The sequence below is a fragment of the Pogona vitticeps genome, chromosome 14, assembly GCF_051106095.1.
Source record: "Pogona vitticeps strain Pit_001003342236 chromosome 14, PviZW2.1, whole genome shotgun sequence".
NCBI lineage: Eukaryota > Metazoa > Chordata > Lepidosauria > Squamata > Agamidae > Pogona > Pogona vitticeps.
The window spans coordinates 8,950,290-8,968,330 of NC_135796.1; the positions used below are offsets into that span (position 1 = coordinate 8,950,290).

The 18,041-nt window shown below is 43.0% G+C and overlaps 1 protein-coding gene and 1 long non-coding RNA gene across 2 annotated transcripts in view; both read left to right on the forward strand.

Moving 5' to 3' along the window:
- LOC140702678 (Ig lambda-1 chain V regions MOPC 104E/RPC20/J558/S104) overlaps positions 1-18,041 on the forward strand; it is a 255,235-nt gene that overhangs the window by 43,946 nt on the left and 193,248 nt on the right. The window lies entirely within an intron of this gene.
- Positions 6,540-17,486, forward strand: LOC144584762 (uncharacterized). Its single transcript, XR_013539188.1, has 3 exons — positions 6,540-6,680; positions 6,833-14,724; positions 14,870-17,486. It is a non-coding gene; the product is annotated as an uncharacterized LOC144584762 (long non-coding RNA).

The window sequence follows — 18,041 nt, forward strand, 5'->3', positions numbered from 1 at the left end:
AGGAAGGAAGGAAGGGAGGAAGGAAGGAAGGAAGGAAGGAAGGAAGGAGGAGGGAAGGAAGGGAGGGAGGAAGGAAGGGAGGAAGGAAGGAAGGAAGGGAGGAAGGAAGGAAGGAAGGAAGGGAGGGAGGAAGGAAGGAAGGGAGGGAGGAAGGAAGGAAGGAAGGAAGGAAGGAAGGAAGGAAGGAAGGAAGGAAGGAAGGAAGGAAGGAAGGAAGGAAGGAAGGAAGGAAGGAAGGAAGGGAGGAAGGAAGGAAGGAAGGAAGGAAGGAAGGAAGGAAGGGAGGAAGGAAGGAAGGAAGGGAGGAAGGAAGGAAGGAAGGAAGGAAGGAAGGGAGGAAGGAAGGAAGGGAGGGAGGAAGGGAGGAAGGAAGGAAGGAAGGAAGGAAGGAAGGAAGGAAGGAAGGAAGGAAGGAAGGAAGGAAGGAAGGAAGGAAGGAGGAGGGAAGGAAGGGAGGGAGGAAGGAAGGGAGGAAGGAAGGAAGGAAGGGAGGAAGGAAGGAAGGAAGGAAGGAAGGAAGGGAGGAAGGAAGGAAGGGAGGGAGGGAGGGAGGAAGGAAGGAAGGAAGGAAGGAAGGAAGGAAGGAAGGAAGGAAGGAAGGAAGGAAGGAAGGAAGGGAGGAAGGAAGGAAGGAAGGAAGGAAGGAAGGAAGGAAGGAAGGAAGGAAGGAAGGAAGGAAGGAAGGAAGGAAGGAAGGAAGGAAGGAAGGAAGGGAGGGAGGGAGGGAGGGAGGGAGGGAGGGAGATGAGAAATGGAGCACTTAGATTCTGTCCTTGTCCCGCAGATGCCAAAGGTGGCCGATCTTTGTTGGGAATGGAGTTGGGAAAGGAGGCTCAGGGGTAATGATCCTCTGAGACAAGCCCACTGTGTCAGTACAAAACCCCCCATTGGGAGGTCACGGATGCTGTTAAATAATGCTTTAATGCTGTGATGAGCATTGTATCCAGTGTTTCCATATGGACTTGGCCATCTTCCTATCCCAACAAGTCTGAGATCTCTTAGGGGAATAGGAGAGTATTTACAAAGCAGTATCCCCTGCTGCCCTGGAGTATTTAAAGGACTTCATGTACCTTCATGTTTGTGTTGTTACAGCAGACACGAGGAGGAGTAGAAAGAGAGGGTCATTTCTGTTGTGGCTCTTTACCCTTTGAACTGCCCTCCAAAATATGGACGGTCAATTCCATCGGCACCTGCTTGTAAGAGGAAAATGTGGCTTTCAGAAGTCTGGCCATTTATTGGTGAATAGGTCACCATAGATGGCAGCATACACTTCTCAGTGGAGATCATGGCTGTTTCATTTCTTTTTTGCTATAATGTCAATTCTTCCTCAAAGAAACATTGACGATCTAGGACAGCCAATGACAGCAGGACACATTTGCATGAAAGGGTCGTGCTTCAACTGGTGCAGTTTGAAAAAGGAAGGGGGGAAAATGTCAGGCAGGTGGTCTTTGCCTTGGAAGTCCAGAAGTCCTTGAGGTTCCTCACCATGGCTTGGGCTCTGCTCTTCTTTACCCTTCTCAGTATTTGTGCAGGTAAGGACGTGAACAGTGAACATTACATAGTTTTAAAGGCTAACAATTAAATTGTATTTCATTATGTGTTTTGATCACAGGCACCTAATGGTTTCCTGATATTCAGCTTCATAGTATCAGCTGTATTATGATCTTCCCTCTTTCTTTTCTGTAAAGGTGTCACTTCACAGCCAACAGTGACTCAACCTGCCTCCCAATCGGTGTCTCCTGGACAAGCAACAACCCTTTCCTGTTCCAAAAGCAGTGGCAGCTGGGGCAGCTACGTTTCCTGGGTTCAACAGAAACCTGGGCAACCGCCTCGCTTTGTGCACTGCAATGGCTGCAGCAGAGGAGCAGGGATCTCCGACCGGTTCACCGCCTCTGCCTCAGGGAACTCGGGCTCTCTCACCATCACCAACGTTGAGGCTGGAGACGAGGCCATTTATTACTGTCACGCCTGGTCTAGCACTGCAAGCATGTTTCACGGTGGTACAATCTGATGGGGAACTGAGAAAAAAACCTTCATCTTGAAAGTTTAGAACTTGAGGCACTTCATTGGGTCTCCCCCTGCCCAAAAGGCAGCCACCATAGCCTTATACCCATGCATGGATACCACCTCAAGGGGGATTGAGGGCTTTCTCCGCATTCCTTTCCTCTGCATGGATTTCCAATCAACCTGAGTCTCTGTTATTTCTCTATAGAAAACCGACTGACACATTTATATTTTATTCAATAGCCAATCAGATTAGTGCTAGGTTTGTGCCCCTTGAAACCCCAGGAGTGAGGTCACCCCCTACCCTTCAGATTCCCATCCAAGCCTCCATCCCAGTCAGTCTGAGGCATCCCAGTCACTCTTTGCCTCACTCTCTTTCTTCCACACATCCCCAAACCTCCTTTCTCTCCCATATAATCCCCTCATTCTTATACTTTTTCTCTCCAAAGATGAAGCTTTGGGTTTAAAATGCTTTTGCCTGTAGGGGTTGCTGCTGGTCCAGAGTTCTAGCAACTGAAAGACCAACACGAGTTCTTGAACATCATGGACTCTTGACACCAGACAAGCAGTACTGCATGCTGAGGAAAGCATCCTCCAGGTAAAATGATCGATTTGGCTTTAATTTGATTAATGTTGGCTGTTCCTGCCTGTTTAACTTTTTTTTTAAATCCTGATTTAGATGGAGGCTTGCCATTCTTCTCGTGTATCTTATTTCCCCTAGCCATATAGAAATTCTTTGAATTTTAACAAAATGCAGAAAGGGGAAGTGAGAAGGGTCCAGAGTGCTTTATAGCCTTTTGTTTAAAGAATCAGGTAATAATTTCAAAACACTGGCTTTGGGGGGGGGGGTGTTTGAAGTGTCCCCCCCCCCAAGGCGTCTTGCAGAGTGCAGTTGTTTCCATCTAAGAAGACAAATCTGGCCACTACAATGGCCAGGAGACTTTGGAATTTCAATAAATGCATATAATTTTGGAACTACCCACAAGAACCTGGTGCAAAGGCTGAAGAAGATGAATTATTATCGGAAGCTCACTGTTTGTTTATTTGTGTGTGTGTGTGTGTGTGTGTGTGTGTGTGTGTGTGTGTGTTTGTGTTTTAAAATTTTCTTAGTGGTCCAATGAAAGTATCACTTGTTCCTGTTCCTAAATTTGTATTGTTTGCAAATACCATGCAGCCTTTTCTGATTTTTTCCCTGTAAGCATTAAATTGACCTTGGAGATATTGCACTTGTGGCTTAAATGGGATTCCAGCGGTGCCCACTTGGAAGGTCTTGGGGCCTTTTTGGGCTCTGGAAGTGGCAACTCCTGCCTCAGGCTGCTTGCTTCCCCATCATTTTGCTGGCTGTGTTTGTGGGACCAAATAGATCCAGAAGGCTCTTTTAAAAAATTACATATTTATATAATGAGGAAGCGGTGCATTTGCACAGCAAAGCCAAAAACACTATGAGGCTGACAGGAGGATGCTGATTGGCCCTCCTTTGTCTCAGGAAACACTAAGCTCATGACATTTCCCATCATGCCTTGGGAGGTGTTGCTGCTCCTTTGCCTTCATCCTTACTGTCCAGATGAGGGGACGAGACTTAGTGGTCTAATGAAGTGTTTCTTATGTATGAATAAAGTGTTAAATGACTAAAAGGGATGTAAGCAATGTACCCTGGAAATTGGAGATGTGATCATACAATGGAGCTTTAAATAGAAATCTACTTCATGCCCATTTCACGTGGAAAAGGCAATTGTTTCCACAAGACTAGCAAAAGCGCATTGTCATCTGACAGGGTATGTAACCCCGGATGAAGGCAGAGAGAATGAGGGTGGGGCCACACATTAAAAAAAAACAATATTTAAATCTGGTTAAGCAGGTTTGGAATGGATTTCAAAATGATCTGTTTCTGCAACACTGCACCATCCTCTTCAGGGTTGAGCAGCCCAACCCTTTGACACTGACCAGTGCAAGAGTCTGACAAGAGCAACAAGGTAAAGGTAAAGGTTCCCCTTGACGATTTTTGGCTAGTTGTGTCCGACTCTAGAGGGCAGTGCTCATCTCCGTTTCCAACCCATAGAGCCAGCGTTTTGTCCGAAGACAATCTTCCGTGGTCACATGGCCAGTGCGACTTAGACACGGAACGCAGTTACCTTCCCACCGAGGTGGTCCCTATTGATCTACTCGCATTTGCATGCTTTCGAACCGCTAGGTTGGCGGGAGCTGGGACAAGCAATGGGCGCTCACTCCGTCACGTGGATTCAATCTTACCTGCAGTGCCACCACGTCCCTTAAGAGCAACAAAGTGAAGCCCAAATCCCACTGCCGATGACATTTCAGGCACAAGCAGCACAGGACTATCAGATTTCATCCTGTGTAGGAAAGTGGCAGGAAGAGCAAACCCACCAACCATGCTCAGCATTTCTTCCCCCTGCTTGCCTGAGAAACCTCTTGGTATTCCTAGTGATTCCAGAGGGGCACCGGCCATGTTGAATCGTGAAAACTTGCCAGGATGGGGAAAAAAACTGGCAAGTAGTCTTCACGTCCTCATTTCCCACCATCATTCGGTGGGCAAATGAACAGAAAGGCACGGTTGCATTGATGTCCCTCTAGCGTAGGCCAGTCAACATGCATTGGAAGAGAGCTGGGATGAGTTCGGCCTTTGGTCTGAACCACAGTGTGTCGCAACCCAGACAGAAGCTGGAGATTTCAAGAGGCAGATGATGACCAGCTCTGTCATGGAGTTCTAAGTGTGTGGAGAAAAATAGGGGCAAAATACGGCCCATGTGCTTCATTGTCATCCTTCCAAGGTCCAAGTTAGCCTTCCCCAGGCCTCCTCTGACCCTGCAAAGCCACAAGATAAATTTAATTTTTTTGTCAAAAACTATCTGATCACTTCCCTTTTGTTAAAAAAACCTATTTTAATGGCTAAAAGAGATGGGGAGCTGAACTTATTTTAAAAGTACACATGGCATTGTGTACAAGAGCATGGAAAATGTTGTTTGCTATTTTGTGGCAAAAAAGGGGGCGCATGGCCCTCAAAGTTTGGGAGAGTAGAAAAGTGACCCCTTGAACCTAGGACACGGTGACTCCCTGTTATATTATTGCTGCAGAACTCTACCTCAGCAGAAATCAGCATTCCGTAAACCAACTCAAAGACTGGAGGGATCCTAAACAAGAAGTTATAACTTGGATTATAACTGGTTTTTGGATCAGCACCACATTTGGCACAGATGTAGCAGACAGTTTGCTCTTGCTGATCAAATACATTGGAAAAAACAAACTTTCTTATCTTGGCAGAGATAATGGTTAGTCCCAGCTCCCTTTTTTACTTTCAAAGGAATTCTGCTCACTGCTGTTTACATCCATTGAAAAACAGCCCTGAAAATTGCTTCATGTTCGGATGAGAGGCGGTTAACTGAGGAAAAAAGGAGTTAGCCTTGGGTGGTGTCATTAGTGTTGTCAACATTCAGGTTGCCGATGTCTGGTTGCCCTTTGGTATAGAAAGCTTCATATCTTTTTTCCTGCTGGCACTGCGGGCATGATATTGTGCAACAATATTGGACTGTTCCCTGAGTTTTCGAATCATGAAGCACAATAGAAGCACAACATCCCACATTCACACAGCAGTGGTTTTGTGGGGTTTTTTTTTTTGAAGAATTGAAGATTTTGCTCTGAAACACACATATGGACATGTCTGTTTTATGCATATACAGTGGTGCCTTGCTTGACAAGGGTAATCTGTGCTGTTGAAATCGCTGTTAAATGAAATCCTCATCAAGCGAAATGAAAAAGCCTATTAGAATGCATTAGAAACGGCTAATGCATTCTAATGGGCGAAATACCATTTTCTGGTGCCTGTCTTGCGAAAAATGCCTCCTAAAAACAGCGGGGGGCCATTTTGAGAGCCGGCGGCCATTTTGAAAACTGCCAATCAGCTTTTGAAAAAACATCATTTAGCGAAAAATCGGTTCCCGAAGAAGGGAACCGATCATCACTAAGCGAAAAACCCCATTCAAACATCGTTTTGCAATCACTTTTGCGATCACAAAAACATCATCGTGAAGTGGATTCATCATTAAACAGGGTAATCGTCAAGCGGGGCATGACTGTATAAGGTAAATCACTCCTGCTCTCTCACTCCATAGAAGATCACAAGTAACATAATTTATGTCATATGATTTTCAGCTCTGCCTATTTGTGGCTCTTGAATATTTCAGCTAAAGAAATGCCTTTAACATGACCTGTGAGCAACCTTTCTCAACTGGGAACAGTAAGGATTTGACTGTCTGAAAGAAGAGCTTCAACTTTAAACCCCAGCTGTGGTCCCTCATCCCCATTTCCCTCCTTTCTGTGGGTGCTGATTTCTCCCACCACAGCCATCAGCTTCCTGAATGAGGACGACTGATCTCAATAACTCAGAAGCCAAAACAAAACACCACCCTATCTTGTATGGAAATCATTTGCTTTCACTGTGATGTCAACGCTTCCTCCAAGAGACATGAAGATTCCAGGTAACCAATGACCACACAATATATTTGCATAAAGGAGCCATTGTCCAGTGATGTACATTTTAAATAAAGAGCCAAAGAAGATGCCAAGCAGGGTTCACTTTACTTCAGAAACTGAGAAATCCTTTTCGTTAATCAGTATGGCCAAGGTTCTACTTTTCTGTACACTTCTCAGTCTCTGTGCAGGTAAGGAAGTGAAGAGGTAACTTCATGCAAACTTAATGTTTTTAAAAAGAAAATAACTGTAATGTGTAATGATTACAGGAACATAATTTGCTGATATTCAAGTTCAGAGCATCGCATGTAATCTTCATCCCCCCCCCCTTTTTTTTGGAAAGGTGCCAATTCACAGCCGTCACTGACTCAACCTGCCTCCCAGTCTGTGTCTCCTGGACAAACAACGACCCTTTCCTGCTTGAAAGGCAGTGGCAACTGGGGTAGCACTGTTTACTGGCTTCAACAGAAAGCTGGACAGACCCCTCGCTTTGTCCACTGCAATGGCTGCAGCAGCAGAGGACCAGGGATCCCTGCCCGGTTCACCGCCTCTGCTTCAGGGAACACCGGCTCTCTAACCATCACCAGTGCTGAGACTGGAGACGAAGCCGTTTATTACTGCTATGTCTGGTCCAACACTGCTAGCACGTTCCACAGTGTTACAGCCTGATGGGGAAGTGAGACAAAACCCTTCAAGCTTCCTCTCAAGAGAGAAGAAGGTTTAAAGCTTGAAGCACTTCATTCCCTCTTAATTTTGGGTTTCTAATTTTGACAGGAGGGCAAAGTTCTAAAAGTATTTAGATTTATTGTTGGCCCCAAATTGTCTCCAGCTTCATGGGCCCACTTCTTCATTGCAAAATGACAGCTTTCTGTCATAGTGAATATTTCCTCTTTGGCAACCATTTGCATGTTCCAGTTACCAAGGAAATGAGGTGGGTGGTGAGGTGAGAGAATCATCTCAGGCTCTGCCACCTCATCTCCTCAGTCCTCTCCTGCTGCCTGTAAGGTCTGCCTGGAATCAGCAGTTATCCTTTCAGAATCAAGCAAATGCGTTTTTATTTTCCGAAAAGTTGACAATATTTCAAATGTTTCCTTGAGCTTCTGGTCCCCAAAACCTCAGTGCCTGACTTCTACGTTTCACTCAGATACAACATGCCCCTGCATTCAGTGATGCTTCCTCCCAGGTAAGTGGGCATATGGTTACAGGCTAAGCATTAAATTTCCTCCATACCACCTAGAAATAGGAACACACACTCACACAAATACGCAGCCTGCTCAGGTTTCCTTTCATGTTCCAGAACAAAGAGAGGTCGAGGGCAGGTTGTAATTGCTATATATCTAGTTTCCATTTCAAAGCTACGCGGCCTTCTGCCCAGTTCCAGTCACCCTACCTGTACAGCTCAGAGCATGGAAACCTGGCATTTGCACTCTGGTTTGAAGATAAACCGGAGGGACGTGGTGGCGCTGCAGGTTAAACTGCAGAAGCCTCTGTGCTGCAAGGTCAGAAGACCAGCCGTTGTAAGATCGAATCCATGCAACAGAATAGGCTCCTGTCGCTTTGTCCCAGCTCCTCACCAACCTAGCAGTTCGAAAGCATGCAAATGCGAGTAGATAAATAGGTACCACCTTGGTGGGAAATGGTGTTTCCTAGTTGCGCTGGCCACGTGACAACAGAAACTGTCTTCAGACAAGCGCTGGCACTACGGCTTGGAGACGGGGATCAGCACCGCCCCCTAGAGTTGCACACAACTGGACAAATTGTCGAGGGGAGCCTTTACCTTTTACCTTGAAGATAAACCTAGGGTGATATTCATGAAACAAATGAAGCTTAAACCTCAGGGCCCCAAATCTTGGAGGGCCCCCAGAAGCGCCTTAATCCATGTTACATAAATGTTTTGGGTCTACTGTATAAGTTTTTAAAATTAATATTAATAATAGAGTGTAACCCTATTGAAGAAGATAGCAGTGATTACCCAGACTTATGAAGCCCCCCCCATAACAGTTGAAGCTTCAAGGCCCCCAAAATCTAGGTTTGTCACTGGCTAAAACACAGCAAAACCTTAGTGTAAGATGTCCACAAACATGAAGTTCTTGGCTCCCTTGAACTCCCAAGGTTGACATCCTGTTTGTCAGGTCCCCTGCTTCAGAATCCCTTTCCTTCAGATTGTTCACCACTGTTATCTACCATATCCCTTACATCTGTTTCTTGGCCAAACAGATGGATAGTTCTAGTGCTTTACCTACCATGTTAATGCAAGCTTATCCTATGTTTGCTGGCATGACGATAGCAAAAATGTTTAGAAATATAGGTTCATGGATGGCTGAAGAGCAGAGAAAACAATTTCATGGAGCATCCTGGAGGATATAAGAAAGGAGGGGAAGGGCCGATCTAGTTTTCCTGACCTTCACTGAGATTACCATGTCCTGGGCTGTATTTCTTCATTGCCCTTCTCAGTTACTGCTTAGGTAAGGCAGTGCATAGGGATGTGGTGGTGCTGCGGGTTAAACTGCAGAAGCCTCTGTGCTGCAAGGTCAGATGACCAGCAGTCGTAAGATCGAATCCATGTGATGGAGTGAGCTCCCCTTGCTTTGTCCCAGTTCCTGCCAACCTAGCAGTTTGAAAACATGTAAAAATGCAAGTAGATAAATAGGTACCACCTCGATGGGAAGGTAACGGCGTTCCATGTCTAGTCGTGCTGGCCACGTGACCACGTAAACTGTCTTCGGACAAACACTGGCTCTGTGGCTTGGCTTTGTGCTCCCTTCTGCTGGCTTTGTGTATTCACATGCTTATCAGTATTCTGACCCTTTTTCTGTCAATTTTATCTTTGCTTCTCATCTGTCCCTTATCATTTTAAGTATTTTTTTCATCATCCATCTAGGTTTTTCTTTTCTTTTTACCACAGGAATTGTCTTTTGGTGTTCGTCCCTGTGACGTCCGCCCTCGTGCCCCTTGTTTGACCTTCAAGCCCCAGAGCACATGAAGGCAAACACTCTCTCTCCTTTTACACTTGCTGCCACCAGGTGATCTCTAAATCACCATTACTTCAGAAAGATTCAGGTCCACACCTCAGGTCCTTTTAAATGAAATGTTGGTTTATTGATTACAGAGATTCATACATATCTTCAGTAGTTAATCACATCTAAATTTCCCAAACTACACATTCTATTACACACCTTGACTCTACTCTCACTGACTCAATCTCTTAAACTTCCTTAATCCTCACACTCTGACTGAAATATTGACTCAGGCTCTGCCTCTTATAGCATCTGTCTCGGCTCTGCCTCTCTGCAACATTAATATTCATAAACCATTTTATTATATCATATAGACCATAGATCAAATAAATAGAGAATGCTACAGTCCCTAATTAGATCACTGATTTCAATCCACAGTTCTCATCCAAATCTGTTCATTTTGTTGGCTTTAAATTAATCAGGAATGTTGTTTGAATTCTGTTCTGGCACTACATTTTATTAGTGTTCTTTTTCAGCTTTAACGTTGGATATTAACATTTCATCATTATCTCCATCTGATTATGGTCCATTTGTGTCTGTCAGAGTACAGCTTCACCATCTCTTGCTTCCAATTAAATACTGTAGTCTATTTGGTTTCTTTACTGACCATTCTTGTGATGTCAATGTGTACAGCCATCTGTCAGAACCTCATAAGGATAACTGACTCCCCCAAGAGTCCTACAGAGATTTAGAGATCTTACAGGCAAAGAACAGATTCTATGATTCATCATAGCTGACATTATCCCAGTAAAGGGTTAATCCCAGAATGAAATCAGGTAATCAGTAAGAAGCTTTTCCAAACTCATCTGGGTATCTCATTATAAAACTTTCCTTTGTTCCAATAATTCTATAAAGGTTCTTCTACATTAAATTGCTGTGAGAAATTGTCCAGAGTTTTGTGGTTTGATGAATGCTGATGGCATTCAACTCTGCTTCTCGTTGCCACCTAAATCCGAGGAAGCTGTTTTGGCTCTAAATCAGTGTTTGGTATTAGTAATGGACTGGATGAGGATGAACAAACTGAAACTTAACCCAGACAAGGCAGAGGTGCTTCTGCTCAATTGAAAGGCAGATCAAGGAATAGAGATGCAGCCTGTACTGGATGGGGTTTTCACTCCCCCTGAAAACACAGCTGTGCAGCTTTTTATTTTAGACAACCCAGAGACTGCCTAAAAAAGCACAACAACCCAACTGCCTCTTCACCCTCACAGGCTGCCTCCTACCCCCTTACACTCCCCCCCATTGTCTCCTGTCATTTTCCTACTGCTGCCACCTCTCCTCTTCCTCTGCAGCTCCAGCCCTCTTGGTTTGGAAAAGCTCTGGTTCTTCAATTTGGACGAACCCTAACATCTGCGAATCAATGAAGCTAGTGCTTGTTAGAATGTCATAATTCACTGACAATACAATGGGGACGGTTCAATACAATACCAATTTCTTTTCATTCATAAATACTACAGAATATTATATGATTTCACATTCTTTATTGTTACCACACTGAATTAGGGAATTATTTATTATGAGGCCAAAGCCTTGTCAAACAAATGACATATTTGTTTCTTCTTCTCTACTAGCTTATCATTAAACAATCTGCTTAAAATCACTTACACTATTATGTAAAAGCTTCTATTGTATAATATACTGTTACTCCTATTTAACACAGATTTCTACATCTGTTTTGTGATACCTCTTTGTTAATTAACATTATATGTAAAACACAATGCAAGCGGCAATTTAAAATGCATCTCCATTTTTTCTCTTGTCTCTGTTTCACATAAAGTTAAGTGCTCAGTTGTTGTTGTTGTTTTGCTTGAAAACTGGAACGAACTGAATGAGCTCCTTCTACCATGTTATCTTATCAGTTATAATGTTCCAAAACTTAGGTGTTTTAGTTTCATATGGTGTTTTGGTTTTGTAAAATAAACTTTCTTCACAGAGTTACTTTTCCAAATGTAGTTTCACTCTTAATGCATCTCTCTGAGGCACATTTTAAGATAACTTTTCATATCAAGGGCAACACCTCTGCATCCCATAAACTCAATATTTTAAAACTGTAACACGTCTGTTCAGTTGCTTGAAGCATATTTTCAATGAAGAGATTGTTGGCTTCAGAGAACTCTATGAGTTGTTTTCCTGCTTCATTTCTGTCCTCTAGGTCAAATTGGGTCCCTACGTTTGCATTCTAAGCATGTCATGATTATAACCATGTCTTGGTTTGGTGTGTGCGATCAGTTTTCTTTTGGATGCTTGTGTAAAAGCTTTCACTTTCATTTTCCTCAGCATTGGTAGTTGGAGCAAAGACTTGAGGGTAATATTGATAGGTTTTCCCTCTTTAATTGATATTGTTCAGTCCTCTTGCATTATCACCCCTAATTGCTTATACTACATCTTTCCTCAGTATTTGAGCCACTCCATTTCTTCTGAGTTTGTCATTTCCAGAGTGGAACACTTGGTACTAGTCTGAAAACTTTCCTATTCCAGACAATAAGCACCGCAATGTTTATATATTCAATTTTCTTGCATTACATTTTATGCGAAATATGTTGTTGTAAAACTTGTGTGGTGGCAGCTTTTCTGCTTTTGGCCTGTAGGGGTCAGTGTGGCTCATGATTTCAAGCAACGGAGAGCCTTAAAAGGTCCCTAAAGGCTTTCATCCGTGGCTTGTCGTGAAGCAGGAAATGGTTCAGTAAAGGTGTGTCCTTCTCTAAGTCTTTCCTGATCATTCACCAGGTTATCACAACTATTCAGAAGCGTCTGCCTCTCAAAGAGTGTGCATTCCAAGGATAGCCTGGGAGCTGCTTTTCCTAATCTTCATTGGTGACAAAAGACACTCATGGTTTTGACAGGGGGACCTGAAGGAGGCAGCAGAGTTTTCTTAAAACTACTACAAGACTCTCTGTTAAAAAACAAAGGAAGAGCCTCTGAGCAGAAGGAGGACGTCCTGAACCAATGTGAGCAACTCAGGCTCAAAGCAGGAGTTTTGCTCACCTGAAGGGTTATGCAGATTAGCTTGCTGTCTTTAGTGACTGGTTTTCAGGTTTTAAGGAAGGGATTGCTTTGAAATGTGGTATCAGAGACAGAGGAAAGCCATCTCTGCCACCTCTCTGAAACATGAACGTGCTTTGTGGTTCAATTGTGGGCTACCTGCAATATCTGTTTGGAAAGAAAAATGGAAAGTGGAAAAAGGAATTAGGAACTGAAAATTTTAAAAAATTAAAGAAGAAAGGGCTGCTGGTGACATAAGCTGCCCAGAGACCTTTGGGTAGAGTGGGTGGCATATAAATTAAATAAATAAATAAAAATAAATATGCCACCAGGTTGTGCATCAGTTAACAGTTGTAAGTGGCAGGAAATAGTGATATATCAGGATTTGTTTTAAAAAAGAAAATCTTAGGACATCAGGGACCCAGAAACAAAATGGGAAATGAATAGATTTGTAGAAGGCAGCACATGTGAATTTTATGTGTGTGCATGTGTCTGGTCTCTGAATGTCTGTGAATTTCATTGTATGGGTATACAGTACTGTGTATATACTTACAATGACAATAAATAAATAAATAAATGTAACCAACAGAATTGGTACAAACAGCAAGAAATGTACCTATTGAACTGTTAGCCATGTGAACAGGCCCAGAAGGCCTGGAAATATGTGCCGTGGCCAAATTAAAACAAAACGCTAAGGTGGTGTGATGGGGAGGGGGAGGAGGAGAGCTGGACTTTCTGCAGTGACGTTCTAACTTCCATGCTGAGGCAGTAATTTCACCACCACTTTCCATCCACGGGGCTGGGGCTGAATATGAGTTCATCGACATGATACAGTCTCTCATCTGATGCAGTTTGTTCTTCACTCTGCTTTTAAACTCAGCTGTGCGTTATGTACTTACAAGACTGTACAGCATGTGGTGAAAAGTTTGGGAGTGCTACAGACTAACTTCATTCTGAATCTCTTAAAGGCTGAGACGATTAATTTGAACAGTTTCCTGGAATCTTCCATTTGCCTTTTTCTGAGTAGGAATCTGTGACCCTGTGTGTGTTTTAGATACTGAAACACCTCTTCCCTCCCCGCTCTGTGACGAGGTGTCTGAGTTGCCCTCACCTCCCAGAAGTTCTCTCCTCTCTCCACACACATGCAGGATAGGAGTTAAGCAAGAATAAGCAGACAATGGCTCCAAACAGCCAAAACCTCCACCCATGTCTGTGGAGAACCTGCCGTTGACATCGGCACCTGTCGAGTGAAGCAGGGCAGCACACGACTCACAGCATTCGTAGAACGCTTTGGGTTGTGCGTGTGTACCTTTTTCTCTTTCATGCACATAAATCAAACCTATTCAGTGCTAAGTATGCACCCAAGAGTGCTCATCCTCATCCCCTTAACCTTTTCCCTAAGTTCTGGAAAAGTTGGTGAATCCTCAAATCAGGTAGAGGAAGAGAGTGAAGAATTTTATTATTCCTACCAAAGGTATTTTGATTTACAGTGGGGTCTTGACTTGAGAACTTAATCCGTATTGGAAGGCGGTTCTCAAGTCAAAAAGTCTGTAAGTCAAGTCTCCATTGACCTACAGTGCATTGAAAACCGATTAATCCCGTAACAGGCTGTTTTTGTTCCATTTTGGTTTTTTTCTGCTCTGTAGGTTGATTCTCCGGCTGCAAGTCAAACCTAAATTTTGCGGCCAGAGAAGTCTGTAACTCGAAAAGTCTGTAAGTCAAGCCGTCTGTAAGTCAAGGGTCCACTGTATTATTATTTGGGTCCAGCTTTATTCCTTTTATTGAAAAACCTGGCTTGCATAGATGAAGATGCAAACCAGCTTGAGTGCTTGCCTGTCTCGTGCTTGGAACATACACTATTAACACCTTCCTTCCTAAAAATTTATCAGGCATCAACTTGATTAGTGGATTTTCTTCCTTGTCCTTCACCTTTCCATTTAATCTACTATATCCTACATTTTTGTGGTCAATGTGATGAACCTTCTCACTGCTTTACTTACCTTCCTGAGTGCTCCCTTGTGTGACAATAACAAATCTAATCAGATAGATGTGCTCTTGCTAGGCCAGTGAGCACAGAAGAAATTTGCATGAAAGGGCTGTTCTGTGGTCCTTGAGCATTAAAGAAAGGAGGCAAGGACATCACCTAGTTGTCTTCCTGAATCAAAATCAAGCATCTCTATAGAGCTCACCATGGGCCAGGCTCTGTTTCTCCTTGCCCTTCTCAGCTACTGCTCAGGTAAGGTCATGTAAAATGAACTTCATGCTGTACCTATCTGTTTGCGTTATGTATTTGCCATCTGTAAATAATGCTTTTCAGATATTTGAGAGCACAGAAAATGCACCAGACTCATCATATTTTTTTGCTTTCTCTTCTTCCCAAGGTATCCGTTCTGAGGCAACAGTGACACAGCCGGCCTCCGCATCGGTGTCTCTGGGACAAACAGTGAAACTCTCCTGCACTGGAAGTAGTGATGGTAATTGGCTTACCTTCAGCTGGTATCAACAGAAACCTGGACAGCCCCCTCGCTTTGTGCACTGTGATGGCTGCAGCAACAGAGGAGAAGGGATCCCCGATCGGTTCACGGCTTCTGAATCTGGGAACACAGGCTTTTTAACCATCACTAATGCCCAGGCTGAAGATGAGGCCAATTATCACTGTGCTGCCTGGGGGGGTACAAGCAATATATCTCACAGTGGTTTATTCTGATGGGGAACTGAGACAGAAACCTTCCTGCTTCCTCCCTAGAGCAGTGAAGCAACATCTCAGCAGACATTGCTGCACCTCTGACTTCTGCCTTATAATGTTCCTTCTTTCCTCATTTCTCATGAAGTTGTTATAGCTTAGGATGGAGGAAACAGGCCTCTTAGATGGGACTCTGAAGGTCAAAGGGCAAACAAGAAATCAATGAAAAAAGTCTATGGGATGAGGGGTTTGTGGGGGAATGAAATAGATCATTTACCCAAGACATTTACTACTGAAATGTGCAAATATCCACTATAAGGGTCCTTGTATACATTCTGTACATGAGCAACAGTGTTAATAAGCCCTCATTTATACATCACTGTTGGCAGTGTACGTGTGGCAATGTATGTGTGGCTACACTCTGCTTTGACTTCCTTTGAAATAAAGACTTCCAGTAGAACATAGCCACTCTCGCTCAGAGTTCCCCTTAGTGCCACATCCTCCACCAAGTTGTCTCTGTTGGTTAGAATCAAGTCAAGGATAACATCCTCTAGTTTCTCCACTTTTTGTAGGAGAAAATTATCAGCCAAACAAAGCAGGAATTTCTTGGGGGAACCATACTTGGCAAAATTTGCCTCCAAACAAATACCAGGATAATAGAAATCTCCCATCACTACTACATTGTGTCTCTTGGAAATCCTTGCAATTTGTTTTTCAAGTTTCATCTGCTTCCTCTTTTTGATTGGGCAGCTCGTAGTAGACTCCAGCTACCATGTTCCTTTTGTTTTTTTGTCCCACGTACTTTGATCCAGATGCTCACAATGGGACAGCCAACCTCCTTTTGTCTTTCTATGTAGGAACGTATTATTTTTTACATATACTTCAACTCCACCTCCCCTTCTATTCTTTTTGGTCCTTTTGAACAATTTATATTCTTCAATTGCTGTATTCAGGTCATGGGAGTCATCAGACCAAGTTTCCTATCAATTCATATTTACCCTCCTGAACTAAGATTTCTAGTTCTTCTTGTTTGTTTCCCATACTCCTGGCATTTGTACACAGACACCGGAGGTTGTGTGATTTGAGGCCTGCTTTTCTTTGTACATTTTTATGAATATTATTATTATTAATGTTAATGTTATTATTGACCCTCATTAGAAATGTTTAGTCCATTCCTCTCATTGTGTGTAAGGCTTCATCTATCTTTATCTCTGTGTTTGTGTCTCCCTCCCCCTTCTAATTCAGTTTATAGCCCACCTGATGAAGTTCTTCATGCTGTGGCCAAACATATTCTTCCCAGTCCTTGTGAGGTGCAAACCATGTCTTGCTAGCAGTCCATCTTCCAGGAAGCTTAGTCCATGGTCCCAGAAACCAAACCTCTCACATCGACACCACCTTCGTAGCCAGTCATCCACCAGGAGTATTGTCTTTTCCCTTTCTATTCCTCTTCCCAGTACTGGTAGGATGAATGAGAAAAATGTTTGGGCTCCAAAGTCCTCAAGTTTCATTCCCAGATCTTTGAGTCTGATGTGATCTCTTCAAAGCTGCTCTTGGATGTGTTGTTTGTTCCCACATAGATGACAAGGAATGGATATGTATCCATGGGTTTTATGAGTGATGTCAATCCTTCTGTCACAATCCTAGTCTGTGCTCCAGGGAGACAGCATACCTGGCAGGTCCATGGATCGTCCCAGCATATTTTAGTTTCCATCCCACATAGTAGGGAGACTCCTATTACAAGTACTTTTCTTTTCCTCTTTTTGTGGTGCGTGGGTTCAGTGCCTCTGCAGCTAAGCTGAGTTTCAATCCCTCTAACCTTTGGTGGACCTGTGATAAAACAATTTTTTTTTTTGGAAAAAATACATACAGTATATGGCTTGTTAAAATAATTTTTAAAATGTAGATTTTAAGCCAGAACTCTTTCTATTAGGTATAATACCAGAAAGTGCTGATAAACAAAATGTATATTTAATACTGCATATTTTAACAGCCGCAAGGATTATATTTGCACAATACTGGAAAAATGAAGAAACACCTACAGATCAAGAAATAATTTGAAAGATATTGGACTGCGCTGAAATGGATAGACTGACACTGAAAATCAAAGGAAAGGAAGATGCAGAATATTATCAAACATGGAACTTGTTTTATCAATGGTTAGAAATGTGTTGCATAGATTAAGAGCTTAATATGTATTGTAGTTGTATTAACAAATAATTATAAGCTGAATCCAGGTGACACGATATTAAATAAGCATGGATGGATTTTATAAATTATAATAATAATAAAAAGAAAATAATAATAATAAAAAGAAATAGCAGAGCAAATCTTAAAAGGGTGCTCAAGTAAAGAAGGAAAGCTGAAGTGATAAAAGGCCCGGGAAAGAACATTCTGGCCCGAGGATGATGTAGTGATGCTGACGCCCATAAAGGAGAATAAATTGCAGTAAGTATGGTCAGGACCTGTAGATTTGTTACAACAGCACTGGAAAGCTGAAGGGACTACAGTTGTGCCCCACTTAACGATTACTCAGTATCCGCTTCAAAATAATGTTTTAGTGGGGTCTTTCACTTTGCGACGATCCGTTCCCTGCTTCGGGAACCGATTCTTTGCATTACGACGATCGCAACAGCTGATTGTTGGGTTTTCAAAATGGCAGCCGGCTGCTCAAAATGGCTCCCCGCTGTTTTTAGGAGGCAGTTTTCGCAAAACAGGCACCTGAAAATGATCTCCGTATGGAGGATCTTTGCTGGACAATTAGGTATTTCGCCCATTGGAACGCATTAACCGGTTTTAATGCATTTCAATGGGTTTTTAAAAATTTCGTTTGATGATGTTTTCGCTCTACAGCGATTTCGCTGGAACAAATT